Source organism: Macaca fascicularis, chromosome 4 (assembly GCF_037993035.2).
Source record: "Macaca fascicularis isolate 582-1 chromosome 4, T2T-MFA8v1.1".
NCBI lineage: Eukaryota > Metazoa > Chordata > Mammalia > Primates > Cercopithecidae > Macaca > Macaca fascicularis.
In genome coordinates, this window is record NC_088378.1 from 111,327,845 (window position 1) to 111,342,996 (window position 15,152).

The window sequence follows — 15,152 nt, forward strand, 5'->3', positions numbered from 1 at the left end:
TGGAGAGGTCTTTAGGGATCAATTTTTGTCCTCTCTCAGTGCGCTGCAGCATCCTAGGATTTATTTAGAGACTCTGGTTGTATAGTTACTCAACTTTCTTAACACTGTAAGTAAAATAAAAACTTTCAAAAAACAAAAACAAAATCCTGGGCCAGACTTTCAAAGGAACAAAAACTAATCGTCATTTTGAAGAAAATGACTCACCTAGGACACATTTTAATCCATTAAAATCAAGGGAAACTAGCACACTTGAGAAATATGTCCCTTTACAAATATATGATTTAAAAAAGTAAAGACTCTAAAATCTTAAATTCTAAAAAAATATAGAAAGCTTAAAAAAAATCTTGGGTGGTAGGGGCAAAGCTAAGCAGGCTGGGGAATTCAAAGTCAAAAAGGGACAGATTTCATCATATATAAGAACTTAAAACTTTTATATGGCAAAAGACTTTTGAGAAATGTTAATTTCACACTGGGAGAAAATATTGGTGATACTTCATGGGTAGGGTTAATATAAAAAGCTTGGCCAATGTATATAATAGTGTAGTTAAAAAGCACGTATTCAATCAGCCACTCTTACTCCAAAAGTTGGCAAACACACATAATTGGAATAATGAAACTTTTTCATGTAATGGCGTTTCAAAAAATACGTTTGGTGGGACAAGATATAAACTCAGCAAATGATTAACAGAGCCAAATCTGTGTTAGCCAATTTTCTTGTAGAACTTGTGATACAAGTTGTGAGCCTTGTGATCCACAGATCCTGTAATTACCACAAGCAGTGCTGACATGAAGTATCCAGTCAGCTATGCTCATCAAGTTCTAAAAGCTCTCAAATTCTCAAGTGGCATGGGGGTCTTAGCCTCTCAGACCAGGTACCATCTTATTCTACGATGGAAGCAATATATTTAAAGGATGAAAAAATAAGGCTTTTGCTGTTGAGAGAAATGACGCACTTTATTTTATTTTATGTATTTATTTGAGATGGAGTCTTGCTCTGTTGCCCAGGTTGGAGTGCAGTGTCACGATCTTGGCTCACTGCAACTTCAGCCTCCTGGGTTCCAGCGATTCTCCTGCCTCAGCCTCCCAAGTAGCTGGGATTACAGCCACCTGCCACCACACCTGGCTAATTTGTTTGTACTTTTAGAAAACCCCATGTTGACTAGGTTGGTTTTGAACTCCTGACCTCAAGAGATCTGCCTGCCTCAGCCTCCCAAAGGAAAGGACACATTTTAAACAAGACGTAAGTGTGGTCTTACTGACCAGTCCATTAAATGTTCCTGCTTCTTTGTCAGCTGCCATTGCGGTTCACTGCTATGCTGAGGGTGTCTGCTGTATTGAGTTTAATACTGTTAAGCTGCAGATTCTTAGAGAACAGTAGAACATCCCAACATTGGTCAGGAGACTCCTGTGATTTGAGGACTCACTAACCCTTACAGACTTGCACTCAGAGCATTAGCACCTGTACTTTTTTAAAGTGGGTCTCTAACAAACTTGAAAATAGTGCTTTCAGACATCAAAAAGTGAGAAAATACCTCTAAAAGTCAGTGCTTACTCTGAGCTCCAGGAGAAGCTCTAATATAGAGGATTTTCCCTCCTGCTAAACAAGATTCTCGGCTGGAAGTTACTTCTCTCAGCAAAACATGTGTCCTTGACCTCATCACGATAGGCAGGACTTTCTACTGACGATTCAAAACATAAGAGCCAACAGTTGGGAAATAAGACTAGAAGAATATTATAAGGAGGTTGAGCGTAGTGGCATACAGACTCATGCCTGCAATCCCAGTACTTTGGGAGAACAAGGTGGGTGGATCACTTGAGGTTAGGAGTTCAAGACCAACCTAGTCAATATGGTGAAATCCCATCTCTACTAAAAATACAAAAAATTAGCTGGGCATGGTGGCAGGTACCTCTAATCCCAGTTACTTGGGAGGCTGAGGAAGGAGACTCACTGGAGGGCCGGGAGGCAGAGACTGCATTGAGCTGAGATCGTGGCACTGCACTCCAGCCTGGAAGGCAGAGTGAGACTTCATTTCAAAAAAAGAATATTATAAGGAATGTTTTTATGGAAGATGAAAGACTGCAGAAGGCAAGAGTGCAGAGGAAGACTGGCAAATCTTGATGAAGAAGAACAGAGAAATCTTTGCCAGAACAGCAGATCTAGTAAACATTGATTCCATTTATACCAAGTTTACAAAAGGAGTGAAGGATTCCTTGATTTTCAGTCTTCTCAGATTGGTTAGGGCTACAAGGAAGTCTGATAAAAACATTTAATATAGCAAGAGTAATATCATTGCAATGATAGATTAAATGGGACAATACCAACCTAGAAAAAGACACTAGATTGCAAGATATAATGACAGTCTAGCAAATATACTTAGTAGAGGCAAATACCCCAATGGGCCATAATCTAGTAAGTGTCTGGATACTGGTGCAGAGGGTAAGTTCCCATACCCATATTTAACAAGAGTCCTAAAAATTCAAGTATGCCATGGCTACTGTCAGCATTGTTAAAGTTTATTTCCCTCTTGCTGTTTTAGAGCAGTCTATTTTATATCCAATTAATTTTCTTATATGATTATTAAAATAAATATGTAGTATACAGGCATGCCTTCATTTATTGTGCTTTGCAAATACTGGTTTTTTTTTTTAACAAAATGATGGTTTGTGACAGCTTTTTGTCAAGTCCATCAGAGCCATTTTTCCAATAACATGTACTCATTTCATGTCTCTGTGTTACATCTTGGTAATTCTCCCAATATTTCAAACTTTTAAATTATTATTACATCTGTTATGCCAACTTGTGAACAGTGATCTTTGATGTTACTATTGGAATTGTTTTGGGCCACCACAAACTGTACCCATTTAAGATGGCAAACTTATTTGATAAATGTATATATTCTGACTGCTCCGCTGATCAGCCAGTCCCTCAGCGAGACATGGCAATACTGAAATTAGGCCAATTAATAACCCTACAAAGGCCTCTAAGTGTTCAAGTGAAAGGAAGAGTCCTTCATCTCTCACTTTAAATCAAAACTAAAAATGATTAAGCTGAGTAAGTCAAGTTGAAAGCAGAGATAGGCTGAAAACTAGGCCTCATATCCAAAACAGTCAAGTTGTGAATGCCAAGGAAAAGCTCTTGAAGGAAATTAAAAGTGCTACTCCAGTGAACACAGGAATGATAAGAAAGTGAAACAGTCTCATTGTTGATAAGGAGAAAGTTTTAGAGTTCAGCATTCTCTTAAGTCAAAGCCTAATCCAGAGCAAGGCCTTAACTCTCCTCATTTTTATGAAGGCTGAGAGAGGTTAGGAAGTTGTAGAAGAAAAGTTTGAAGATAGCAGAGGTGGGTTCATGAGGTTTAAAAGTAGAAGCCCTCTCCCTAACATAAAAATGAAAGGTGAAGCAGTAAGTGCTGATGGAGAAGCTGCAGCAAGTTATTGAGAAGATTTAGCCAAGAACATTGATGAAGGTGGCTACACTAATTAACAGATCTTCAATGTAGACAAAACAGTCTTACATTGGAAGAAGATGCTATCCAGGACTTTCATAGCTATAGAAGTCAATGCTTGGCTTCAAAGCTTTGGAGGACAGGCAATTCTCTTGTTAGGGGCTGATGTGGCTGGTAACTTTAAGTTGAAGCAGATGCTCATTTACCATTCTGAAAATCCTAGGACCCTTAAAAATTATGGTAAATCTACTCTGCTGTGCTCTATAAATGGAAGAACAAAATCTGGTTGACAGCACATCTGTTTAGCGTGGCTCACTAAATATTTTAAGTCCACTGTTGAGACCTACTGATAAAACATGATTTATTTAAAAATACTATTGCTTGTTGACAACGCACATGGTCATTGAAGGGCTCTGATTGAGATGTACGAGGAGATTAATGTTGTTTTCATGCCTGCTAACACAGCATCCATTTTGCAACCCATAGATCAAGGATTAATTTTGACTTTCAGGTTTTAATATTTAAGTACATTTCATAAGGTTATAAGTTGCCATAGATGGTGATTCCACTGATGGATCTAAGCAAAGTAAACCAAAAACATTCTGGAAAGGATTCTAGATGCCATTAAGAACATTCATGAGAGGAGGTAAAAATATCAGCATGAACAGGAGTTTGAAAGAAGTTAACTCCAACTCTCATGGATGACCTTGAGGGGCTTCAAGACTTCAGTGGAGGAAATCACTACAGATATGGTGGAAATAGCAAGATAATTTGAGTTAGAAACAGAGTCTGAAGAGGTGACTAAATTGCTGCAATCTTATGATCAAACTTGAATGAATGAGGAGTTGCTTCTTATGAAGGAGAAAAGAGAGTGGTTTCTTGAGATAGAATCTACCACTGGTGAAGATGCCGTGAGCATTGTTGAAATGATAAAGAATTTATAATATCACATAAACTTAGCTGATAAAGCAGTGGGCGAGTTTTAAGAGGACTGACTACAACTTTGAAAGGTGTTCTCTTGTGTGTAAAATACTGTCAAACAGCACTGCCTGCTACAGATAAATTTTTTGTGAAGAGTCATCAATGCAGCAAACTCCAGTGTCTTATTTTAAGAAATTGCCACAGCCACCTTAACCTTCAGCAACTACCTCCCTGATCAGTCAGCTGCCATCAGCATTGAGGCAGGATTCTCCAACAGCAAAGATTGTGACTTGCTGAAGGCTCAGATGATTGTTAGCATTTTTTAGCAAAAGTATTTTTAAATTAAGGTATTGTAGGGTACCCGTTTCCCCCACTTCCTTTCTGTGTCCTGACCAAAATCACAGTGACCCACCAGCCGTAGCCATAGGTTTTCCTCAGCTGGCTTGAACCCAAACCAGCTTGAACATTCCCAGGCACTGATAATGGTATCTAGGTTTACTGGAAAGAAACTGACCCCGACCCTGAGCCAAATTCCTTAAATTTTCATGTAAACTCCATCTTCTCACCCCCTGACTACAGACTTATGTGGATAAAACAACCCTTTTCTCTTGCTGTCCATCACAATGATACATTGCAACACCCTGCAAGTTTCTTTAATAAATGTTTTGGACTGATCACTCTGGCATTTGGAGCTTCTTTCTTTGAAACCTCAAACCAGCCCTGTCTCCAAATGGTTTGGGGTACTCTCTTGCAGGAATTCTCCTGCTGCTGCTTTTAAGGCAACTCCAGCTATGGATAGTTCAGTGGGACAAAACAGGTATGTACATTTTCTAGACATAGTGCTATGCACACTTAACAGACAACAAAGTAGTGTAAATGGGAAACAAAAAAATGCATGTGGCTTCCTTTATTGTAATATTTGTTTTATTGTGGTGGTCTGGAGATGAACTTGCAATATCTCCAAGGTATGCCTATGCTTGAATCTCTATGAACATATAATTTGCACTGCGTAAATATTATTCAAAACTAAAACATGCTCTATGTTAAAAAGTGACTTAATATTCTTCCTTAAGACATTGATTTAAAGTTTTAAAGTTTTATCAAAAGTCTTTTGAATAAGTTTTGATGAATAATCAAAACGCTGTAGCAGTGCCACATCCTAATTTCAGTGGGAATTTTAGACACAGAAATTTCCAATGAGCAAATAAACTTGTCACAACAAGCCTTTTAAGGAATCTGGCCTAAAGACAAAGTCCAAAGGTCAATAGCTGCCTGTAGGCTACTGTGTTTTGTTCAGAGTCAGATATATAGAAACAGTCACCCACCTAGGAGGGTACTACAGATGTAAATGTTTATCTTAATAAATGAATCCTGCTGCATCAGAAGTGACATCTTATCAAGTCATCAAATCAAACCATTTGAGGTAATATTTTTTCTGTAAAATTGATTAAGGCAATTTTGAACAACTTTTTTTTTTAAGTCTATTTTAAGAAACAATTCTCTTCAATCAGTCTCTATTAGGCCCATTCTCTGTCCCTTATTTTTCATGTCTAATTGTAATCAATCTAAATATAAACCTGAAAGTTTGCCTAGGTAGTCTCCAAATCAAATGAGAATGTGTATTCACGTTAGTAATTCTGCCGCTTAATATAGTATTTACTTCTATAGGAGCTTAGTATGCATGTTAAGGACTTAGTATGCGTATTAAGATGTAGTCAACACAGTCAGACCCTGTCTCTACAAAAGAAAAAAAATTATCTGGGCATGATGGTGCATTCCTGTAGATGTAGCTCCCTGGAAGGTTGAAGTCAGAGGATTGCTTGAACCCAGGAGTTTGGGGCTGCAGTGAGCTGTGATCATGTCACTGCACTCCATCTGGGGCAACAGACCAAAGACCCTCTCTCTCAAGGAAAAACAAAAAAGAAATGATGGACAGATTGATTAGTAAGATAATACTTTTCATTTCCATGCTGAAAGTCACCATTTCCTTGGGGCACTGAATAAAGGATTTATTATGAATCTATAAATAACTCATGACTGATTTGCCTACTGGTACCTGGAGGAATCTGGTTTGAGAAGACTCTTCTTATTTTAGTAAATTTGGTGAAATTTCTGTTGCTGTTCTATAGCCTGAATAAAAATCATTTGGGAACTGAAAATCAGGAAGGCCACAGTCTCCATGTGATTGTTTAGAACATGTTGAATTATGCCACAGTCTGAACTGAGGCAAAAATAGCTTAGGAAAGGAGAATTTAATCTGGCTAGAGAAAGGGAATGGAGTATAAATAAATTTTAAAGGTTGGATATGCATGCTATGGCAAAGCTGTCACTTGACAGGTTTAATTTACAGAGTTGGCATTTAGGCTGCAGATAATCCAGACAGACACTGACCTAAGCAGCATTACTGGGGCAGGCCTTACATAAGGAGAAATGTTGTTGAACAATTTCCTGCAAGCATAATAATATTTATTTAACAAAAGCTACAATAGTCATGCTTTTTTCCTATCCTGACACAGTTGCTTTTTAACTAGGGATGTTCAACAAACATTGCTATCTTCGTGTATTTCTATAGCTCCATTCATGGTTGGAAGATACTGAACAAAAGAGAAAATGAGTATAAGCCTTTTGAAATTGTTTTTTTGTTTGTTTGTTTTTTTTTTTTTTTTTTTTGAGACAGAGTCTCGCTCTGTTACCCAGGCTGGAGTGTGCAATGGCGCGATCTTGGCTAACTGCAACCTGCATCTCCCGGGTTCAAGTGATTCTCCTGCCTCAGTCTCCCAAGCAGCTAGGATTACAGGCACCTGCCACCACACTCGGCTAATTTTTGTATTTTTAGTAGAGATGGGATTTCTCCATGTCAGCCAGGCTGGTCTCGAACTCCTGATCTCAAGTGATCTGCCTGCCTTGTCCTCCCAAAGTGCTGGGATTACAAGCGTGAACCATCATTAAATATAATTGTCCTATAATGTATTTATTTAATCCTCAGACATATTAATGCACATAATAAATACTCAACCACTATTTATTTGGATTCTATCATATTGCTTTCCCACATAAAATTCTATTAGGGCATCCCATTCTCAGTTTTTCTAAGTTTTCTTTGCAGGGTTCTTAGTCTCTTAATCCCATTAACAATGGTGTTCACTAGAGTTTTGTCCTAGGGCCTCCTGGACTCACTTTCCACTTTCCTTGGGGTTTTCACCTACATCCACAGCTGTGGCTGTCAACCTTCCCTCCTTCCCCAGCACATATGTGTTAAATGCCTAGCATATGCCAGGCACTCTGCTATCTTATGAAAAACATAAACATGTTTTCTGCCCCAGTGAAATTTATATACAGATGAGGAAAGAGAGAAAATAACAAGTAAATAAGCATAGAATATATTTATAATCTGTGCTGTGAAGGAGGTCAACAGAATGGCTGGGGTGACTTACTTTAGACAGTGAAGTCAGGGGTGGTGTCTCCCAGGAGATCCAGATCTAAATGATGAGAATGAATCACAAAAAGAGGGGGAGGAAGAGAGATATTTTTGGTGGAGGAAATGACAACACAAAATTTCAGGTGGGAGTTTGGTGGTACTCAGGGAGTTGGAAGACCTGAGGGACTGCAGCAATACAAGCAAAGGAAATAAGCCCAGACATCTAGCAGGGACTGGATCATGCAAGACCTTGCAGGCCATGGAAAGAGTCTGGATTTATTTCAGGGACAGTGAATCACACCACATATCAGGAAATGTGTTTTAAGAAAATTGTTTTTCTGTTCTGTGGAGAATGGATTGGAGAAGGCCCTAGAGTAGAATTATTTTAACAGGGTGAAACACTTGAGATTTCCTCCCTTGTCAAATGGAAGGCAATGTTGGTGTTGACTATGATCAGGACAGTGGAGTCAGAGAAAGTGGAGAGATTAGAAATATGGAAATACAATGGAGAAGATTTACATCACAAAATGCCTCACTGCCTCCAAATTGTTGTCAAAGGCCAGAGATATAAGGCCATGATTTTGAGCCTATTTTATGTTGTGGTGCTGAATGTATAGGCACACTGATGAAAAGTTCCGTAATTTCACATTTTCATTAGCAATATGTTTGTAAGGAATAAACCAGAAACTTAAAATAAATAAAGGCACTCAAATTATACTTAGAGAAAGACACTATTTCTGAGGGTTTTGAGAATACAGCAGCGGGACTCCTAAAAATTGTGTATTTAGGTTTTAAGAGAACAATTAAACTCTTGATAGATTACTATAACAGCAAGTATAGCTAAAATTTATTGTGCTCTTATTGTTTTCCAAGCTATGTGCTAAACACATATTTGCACTGTTTTGTTGAATTTGTTAGAATACTCAGACTCTGAGATAGAAATTAGTTAAAAAATCAACTCATAGTGGGTGATATCACTTGAAGTATCTATATAATGAAATACTTTTCAGATATTAAAACTATCTTGGTGGCTCACGCCTGTAATCCCAGCACTTTGGGAGGCCAAGACAGTTGGATCACTTGAGGTCAGGAGCTGGAGACCAGCCTGACCAACACGGAGAAACACTGTCTCTGTCTCTACTAAAAATACAAAATTAGCTGGGTGCGGTGGATGGCGCCTATAATCCCAGCTACTCGGGAGGCTGAGGCACGAGAATCACTTGAACCTGGGAGGCGGAGGTTGTGGTGAGCCGAGACCACACCATTGCACTCCAGCCTGGGAAACAAGAGCAAAACTCCGTCTCAAAAAAAAAAAAAAAAAAAAAAAAAGAAAAACTTAATGTCTTTAACATAAAGAAATAATTGTAATGTTAAATAAAGAGAAATAACACTATGAAAAAAGAGAAAGAAATAAACTAAAATGTTAACAGGTAATAACTGACATTTAAATACTTTATGGGTGTCACTGGGTGATGTGATGATAAACAATTTTTTATTTGTAACTTCCTATATTTTGTAATTTTTTTTCCAAAAATGTTGCTCTTACAGTTGGGGAAAAATCATTTCAGATAAATGCTCAAAGAGGTTGCACTGATAGGTCTGTAGCCTTATTGTACTTTCTGCAGCAGAGATGGAAACACCAGCTTATCCTAACCTGACGGCAATTGTCAAAAACATTATAACCACTTTCATTGTGATTCCGTGTTCTTGGATAGTTAATCTGATTATAATTTACTTTCAATGTGTATTTATTAGCCATCAAATGTGAGAATATAATGCCCAACCAGTGAGAAGCTCCCTGGGGACTTAAAGTTGTTTATATATCATGTTTGTGGCTATAAACCAAGAAATTGCCTCTAAACGTTTGGAAACATCTAAAACCCAAGGTGACGTGGGTATAACCTAAGGGAGGCTGCCCTGGAATGTGATTGTAAGCGAAACAAAATCAATTTTATTTTATCTGCCCAGAGGAAGATTGTGAGAACAGAAGGAAGATGATGACTGGCTACACAGAGGGGAAAGGTCTAAAGATTTGAAGGTTGTCAGTGTTTATCAGGCACTGTCTAGGGAAGAGGCATTGAATCTGTACTAAACATGCTGGTTGTTGTAGAAATACACCTTATTTTAGGATAGTATTAATAACTGACTGACATTTATTGAGTGCTTACTATGTGTTGGCTACTGTATTAAGCACTATATTAATCCTTTCATAAATCTCTCCAGATTGATGTTATCCCCATTATCAAAATCAGGACATGCAGCCTCAGAAAGCTTAGGGTCATACAAGTATTATGTGATGCAGCTGGAATTCAAATTCCAGTGGCTTAACTGTAAGAGTCCCTGCTTCCATTACTCTGTTAGGCTGCACTCATGGCCTTGAAATATCCCTTAAGGTTATTTACTTTCTTATTCTCTGGTTCTTTGCTAAACAAACAAGCTGTCAATTATTAATTTGGCTTCCTACATATTCTGATTCTGTAAAGGAATTATTCCATTACAAATGCACTGGCATTTGGGCTTATATGTCATCCTTCCATGAGTTTAGTAAAAGTGAATCATAAAATATGATTACACAATACTTTACTGAAAATCTGCCCTTCCTTTTCATTCTGATGGCTATTTCAACAGAAGTTGTTCCCTAGACTAATGCTACTCCCACTGTAGTCTGTGAACTGGTGCCAATCTACAAACTGATCTGAGAGGAGATAAGCATAGAAATTGAGAGCAAGCATTTAAAAACTTTTACAGCAATTTGACAGGGTAACTTTATTTCTATTGAACTTAATTTCAAAAATTAGACTTTGTGGCCAGGTGCAGTGGCTCACACCTGTAATCCCAGCACTTTGGGAGGCCGAGGAGGGTAGATCACCTGAGGTCAGGAGTTAGAGACCAGGCTGGTCAACATGGCAAAAACGTATCTTAAAAAAATATACACAAATTAGTGGGCCATGGTGGCACATGCCTGTAATGCCAGCTAGGGTGGCTGAGGCAGGAGAATCACTTCAACTTGGGAGGTGGAGGTTGCAGTGAGCCTAGATCGTGTGCACTGCCTTCCAGCCTGGGCAACAGGATGAGACTGTCTCAAGAGAAAAAAAAAAAAAAAAGGCTTTGTGTTTTGTTTTTTACTTTTCACTTCTCTTTTCTTTTTTTCTTTTTCTTTTTTTTTTTTTTTGAGACAGAGTCTTGCTCTTGTCTTCCAGGCTGGAGTGCAATGGTGTGATCTCAGTTCACTGCAACCTCTGCTGCCTGGGTTCAAGTGATTCTCCTGCCTCAAGGCTGATTCTTAGCCTCCCAAGTAGCTGGGATTACCGGTGCTTACCACCACACCCCGCTAATTTTTGTATTTTTAGTAAAGACAGAGTTACCCCATGTTTGCCAGGCTGGTATTTTTCACTTTTCAAGTAATTCGTTTTTATTGGGAGGCACTATTGTAAATGATGAAAACTATGGAAATTGGTTAGATATGTTATGAAATACATTACCATGAGGTACCTTCATTAGTCTTTCATGAATGAGGCCACTCCCTAATCTTCCACAATATTATATATTCCTGGTATGTCCATCCTGGGTTGCTGTTGTCAAGAAAAAACACCATTCTGGCCAGGTACGGTGGATCACCCCTGTAATTCCAGTACTTTGGGAGGCTGAGGCAGGAGGATTGCTTGAGCGCAGGAGTTTGAAACCAGCCTGGGCAAACCTGGCTCAGACTCCCAAAGTGCTAGTATTACACGCATGAGCCACCATGTCTGGCTGTGAAATTCATTTTATTTTTCTTTTTTGAGATGGAGTCTCATTCTGTCACCCAGGCTGGAGTGCAGTGGCGTGATCTTGGCTTACTGCAACCTCTGCTTCCTGGGTTCCAGTGATTCTTCTACCTCAGCCTCCTGAGTAGCTGGGACTACAGGCATACACCACCATGCCTGGCTAACTTTTGTGTTTTTAGTAGAGACAGGGTTTCACCATGTCGGCCAGGATGGTCTCCATCTCCTGATTTCATGATCCGCCCGCCTCGGCCTCCCAAAGTGCTGGGATTACAGGTGTGAGCCACTGAGCCTGGCCGTGAAATTCATTTTTTAAACCAAACGATTTTTTTTTTTTTTTTGCTGCTATTTAAGCCATTTTTCTTTTATTTAGTGTTCATTGTGAAAAGTAAATTTTCTGTTTTTACAAGTAAGGATGGAAATGAAACTGTCAAATAGCTTTATACACTATCACTTCCCCTAATAACTCCACTGAAGTCCCTGCTGTTTACAAGTATCATTATATTATGATCCTTTTAATTAATGTAGAACAGTTTTTTTTTTAGAATAGCTTTAACAATCTTTGTTACAAGGGAGTATTTATAAGATATATTTTTCTTCATTGGCATGTTATTTGTAAATGTGAACTGATTTTGGTGAAGTTAAACTTGTTAATTTCCCGCTAATGGACATGGTGAACATCAGTGATTCATCTCTCCAGTGTTCTTTTGACTGATAAGGGGAGCAGAGTGAGCAAAATGATCTATCCTTCATGCCTCCATACAGTCAAGCCATCCTTATGGCCTTTGATGTGTCCTGTTTAAAGCTATTCACCCTTCAACATTTATTCAGTGCTTACTATGTGCAGGCACTGTAATAGACACTTTAGGAGCATTATGTAAGTCTTACGACAATCCTACCTGACAGATGAGGAAACTCATTCCATATCTTTATTTCTTTCTTGAAACTCTCTTGTTTTGCCTACATTTATGGGGACCCCTGGGATGGCTTGTCTTCCTCTGCCTCGCTGCCCTATAGGTGTTGGTATTTTAAAGAATATTTCCTATTCTCTCTCTGCCATTCTCATACACTTTACAGTTTCAGACTTACTTAGAGGACTTCTTTGATCTCAACTTCCAAACATTCAATGATGACTCTAAGATGTGCTTCCAGTAAAGTCTTCTCTTCTGAGCTCTGGGTGTATATATATTTCCATGGGATGAACTGAGGCACCTCATATTCAACATGGCTTAGACTGAGTCAATAATCTCTTTTCCCCCATGAGACCTGTTCATCTTACTGTTATCATGAGACAATGACTGGAAACTTTGTCCCTCAGGTGCTCAAGCCACAGACATGGCAGTCTTACTAGACTCCTCCCTTTTCTTCTTTTCTGTCTGACTAGCTACCACATTCTATTGAGACTGGAGAGCAGTGGCTCAGAAACTGTCCCCCTCCTTCTAATTTTTTACTGTGAAAAGCATTATTTGTTCATTTGCTGCTTCTTTCCTTCCCTGCTTCCTTCTCTCCTCCATCCCTCCCTCCTTCTTCCTTTTACTTCCTTCCACAATATTTTCTGAGTTGTACTGCAATAACTTAATTCAATGACTTGTCTTGTCCCATCTAATCCACCCTGCATTTGAAAAATGCATATGTAGTCGGGCGCGGTGGCTCACACCTGTAATCCCAGCACTTTGGGAGGCCGAGGTGGGTGGATCACAAGGTGGTGGATCACTAATTTTTGTATTTTTAGTAGAGACAGGGTTTCACCATGTTGGCCAGGCTGGTCTCAAACTCCTGACCTCAGGTGATCCACCTGCATTGGCCTCCCAAAGTTCTGGGGTTACAGGCATGAGCTGCCATGCCCACACCTAATATTAATTTTTAAATTAAATTTTCCTGATTTCCTCATCAACACAGATATTCCATTCCCTGTACTTCCATTGTACCTTGCAAATACCTCTGCTGCATCATTAAAAAATGATGATAATCATTTTTTAAACATCATCTATCTCCCTCATACCTTTTGAAGATCCAAGGCAGAGGCTGTGTTCTGTTAATTTCCCTGTGCTTAACACAGTGCTTGGCACATAATAAGTATTCAATAAGAAACTAGCATATTTTATGCTATTATTATTTCATACTTGATTTCAGGATGTTTGGATGACTCTGCTAGTGTTTGGTAGAAAACAGAAACCCTGAGAAATAGGATCTGGCAGCAGACAATGAGATTAGAGGATGAAATCAAGAAGTGATGATGATAACAGATGGGTTTATCTTCGATAGTATCACCTAAGTGCTACAGATCGTTTACTAATTTCTGCTTGTTATATTTGGGCATTTCTTGTAAAAGCCGATTAACAACTCACTTTTACATTACTGTTTAGAATAATCATACTTTTTATTCTTTGAAATGAATAACAAGAAGTGACAAGCAGTATCAGTGACTCAGGAATAAATTATTGATGTAGTACAGATTCACCCAAAGCGATAGTGACATGCTGATCTCTTTGGCAAAGCCTTTGCTCAGAGAATTTTAGACTTAACTTCCCCTGTGGTATCATCCTCCCATTATGCATTATGAGGCATACAGAAACCATGCCCTGAGAAAATATCTAACAAGGCACACCTAAGGCAAGTTTGCTGTAATATCTTTAAGTTGTTTTATTAGGCAGAGCATAGTGGCTCAATGCCTGTAATCCCAGCACTTTGGGAGGCCAAGATGGCAGGATCGCTTGAGCCTGGGAGCTTGAGACCAGCCTGGGCAACATAGTGAGACCTCATCTCTACAAAATACATACATATATATATATATATATACACACACACATATATATATATATATTTTTATATATATATGTATTTGACTAGCTACTCTGGAGGCTGAGGCAGGAGGAAGCCTTGAGCTGTGATTGTGGCACTGCACTCCAGTCTGGGCACCAAGGCAAGAGGCTGTCTCAAAATAAATAAATCACAGTAAAAAAAAATTTTAAATTAAGAAAATAAATTGCTTTATTGTATTAGGGTGATTAGATTTTTAGATTTGCAAAACGTGAACTTGAAAACTGGAGTAACTTTTTGGAAATTTAGGGAAAATATTTCTATTATCTTTATTGTGTTATACCAAAGAAAGGGTGAATAATATTAAAGTTTAACTGAAGCCAGGTACGGTGACTCACTCCTGTAATCCCAGCACTTTGGGAGGCTGAGGCAGGAAGGTCACTTGAGGCCAGGAGTTTGCCAGCCTGGCCAACATAGCGAAACCCTGTCTCTACTAACAATGCAAAAATTAGCTGCGTGTTCTGGTACACACCTATAATCCCAGCTACTTGGGAGGCTGAGGCAGGAGAATTGCTTGAACCGGGGAGGCAGAAGTTGCAGTGAACTGGGATCACACCATTGCACTCCAGTCTGGGTGACAGAGTGAGACTCTGTCTCAAAAAAAAAGAAAAAAAGTTTAATTGAGAAGTGAATTGCATAAGTTCTTTTGACTAGTGAGTAATCTATACATAAATTGAAATTACTGACCAATCAGTGGTATTGATAAAGAGCTTATTTAAGAACAGATTTTACAATACAGAGGGCCCTCTACTTATGATGGTTCAACTTTTATGATTGTCTCACTTT

General features: G+C 38.7%; 1 long non-coding RNA gene across 2 annotated transcripts in view; it reads left to right on the forward strand.

Moving 5' to 3' along the window:
• Positions 1-5,651: 5,651 nt before the first annotated feature.
• The window catches only part of LOC135970606 (uncharacterized), a 57,618-nt gene continuing 48,117 nt past the window's right edge, over positions 5,652-15,152 (forward strand). For both annotated transcript variants that reach the window (XR_010586368.1, XR_012433692.1), the window contains exon 1: positions 5,652-5,790. This is a non-coding gene — a long non-coding RNA (uncharacterized lncRNA). The remainder of the gene's footprint in view (positions 5,791-15,152) is intronic.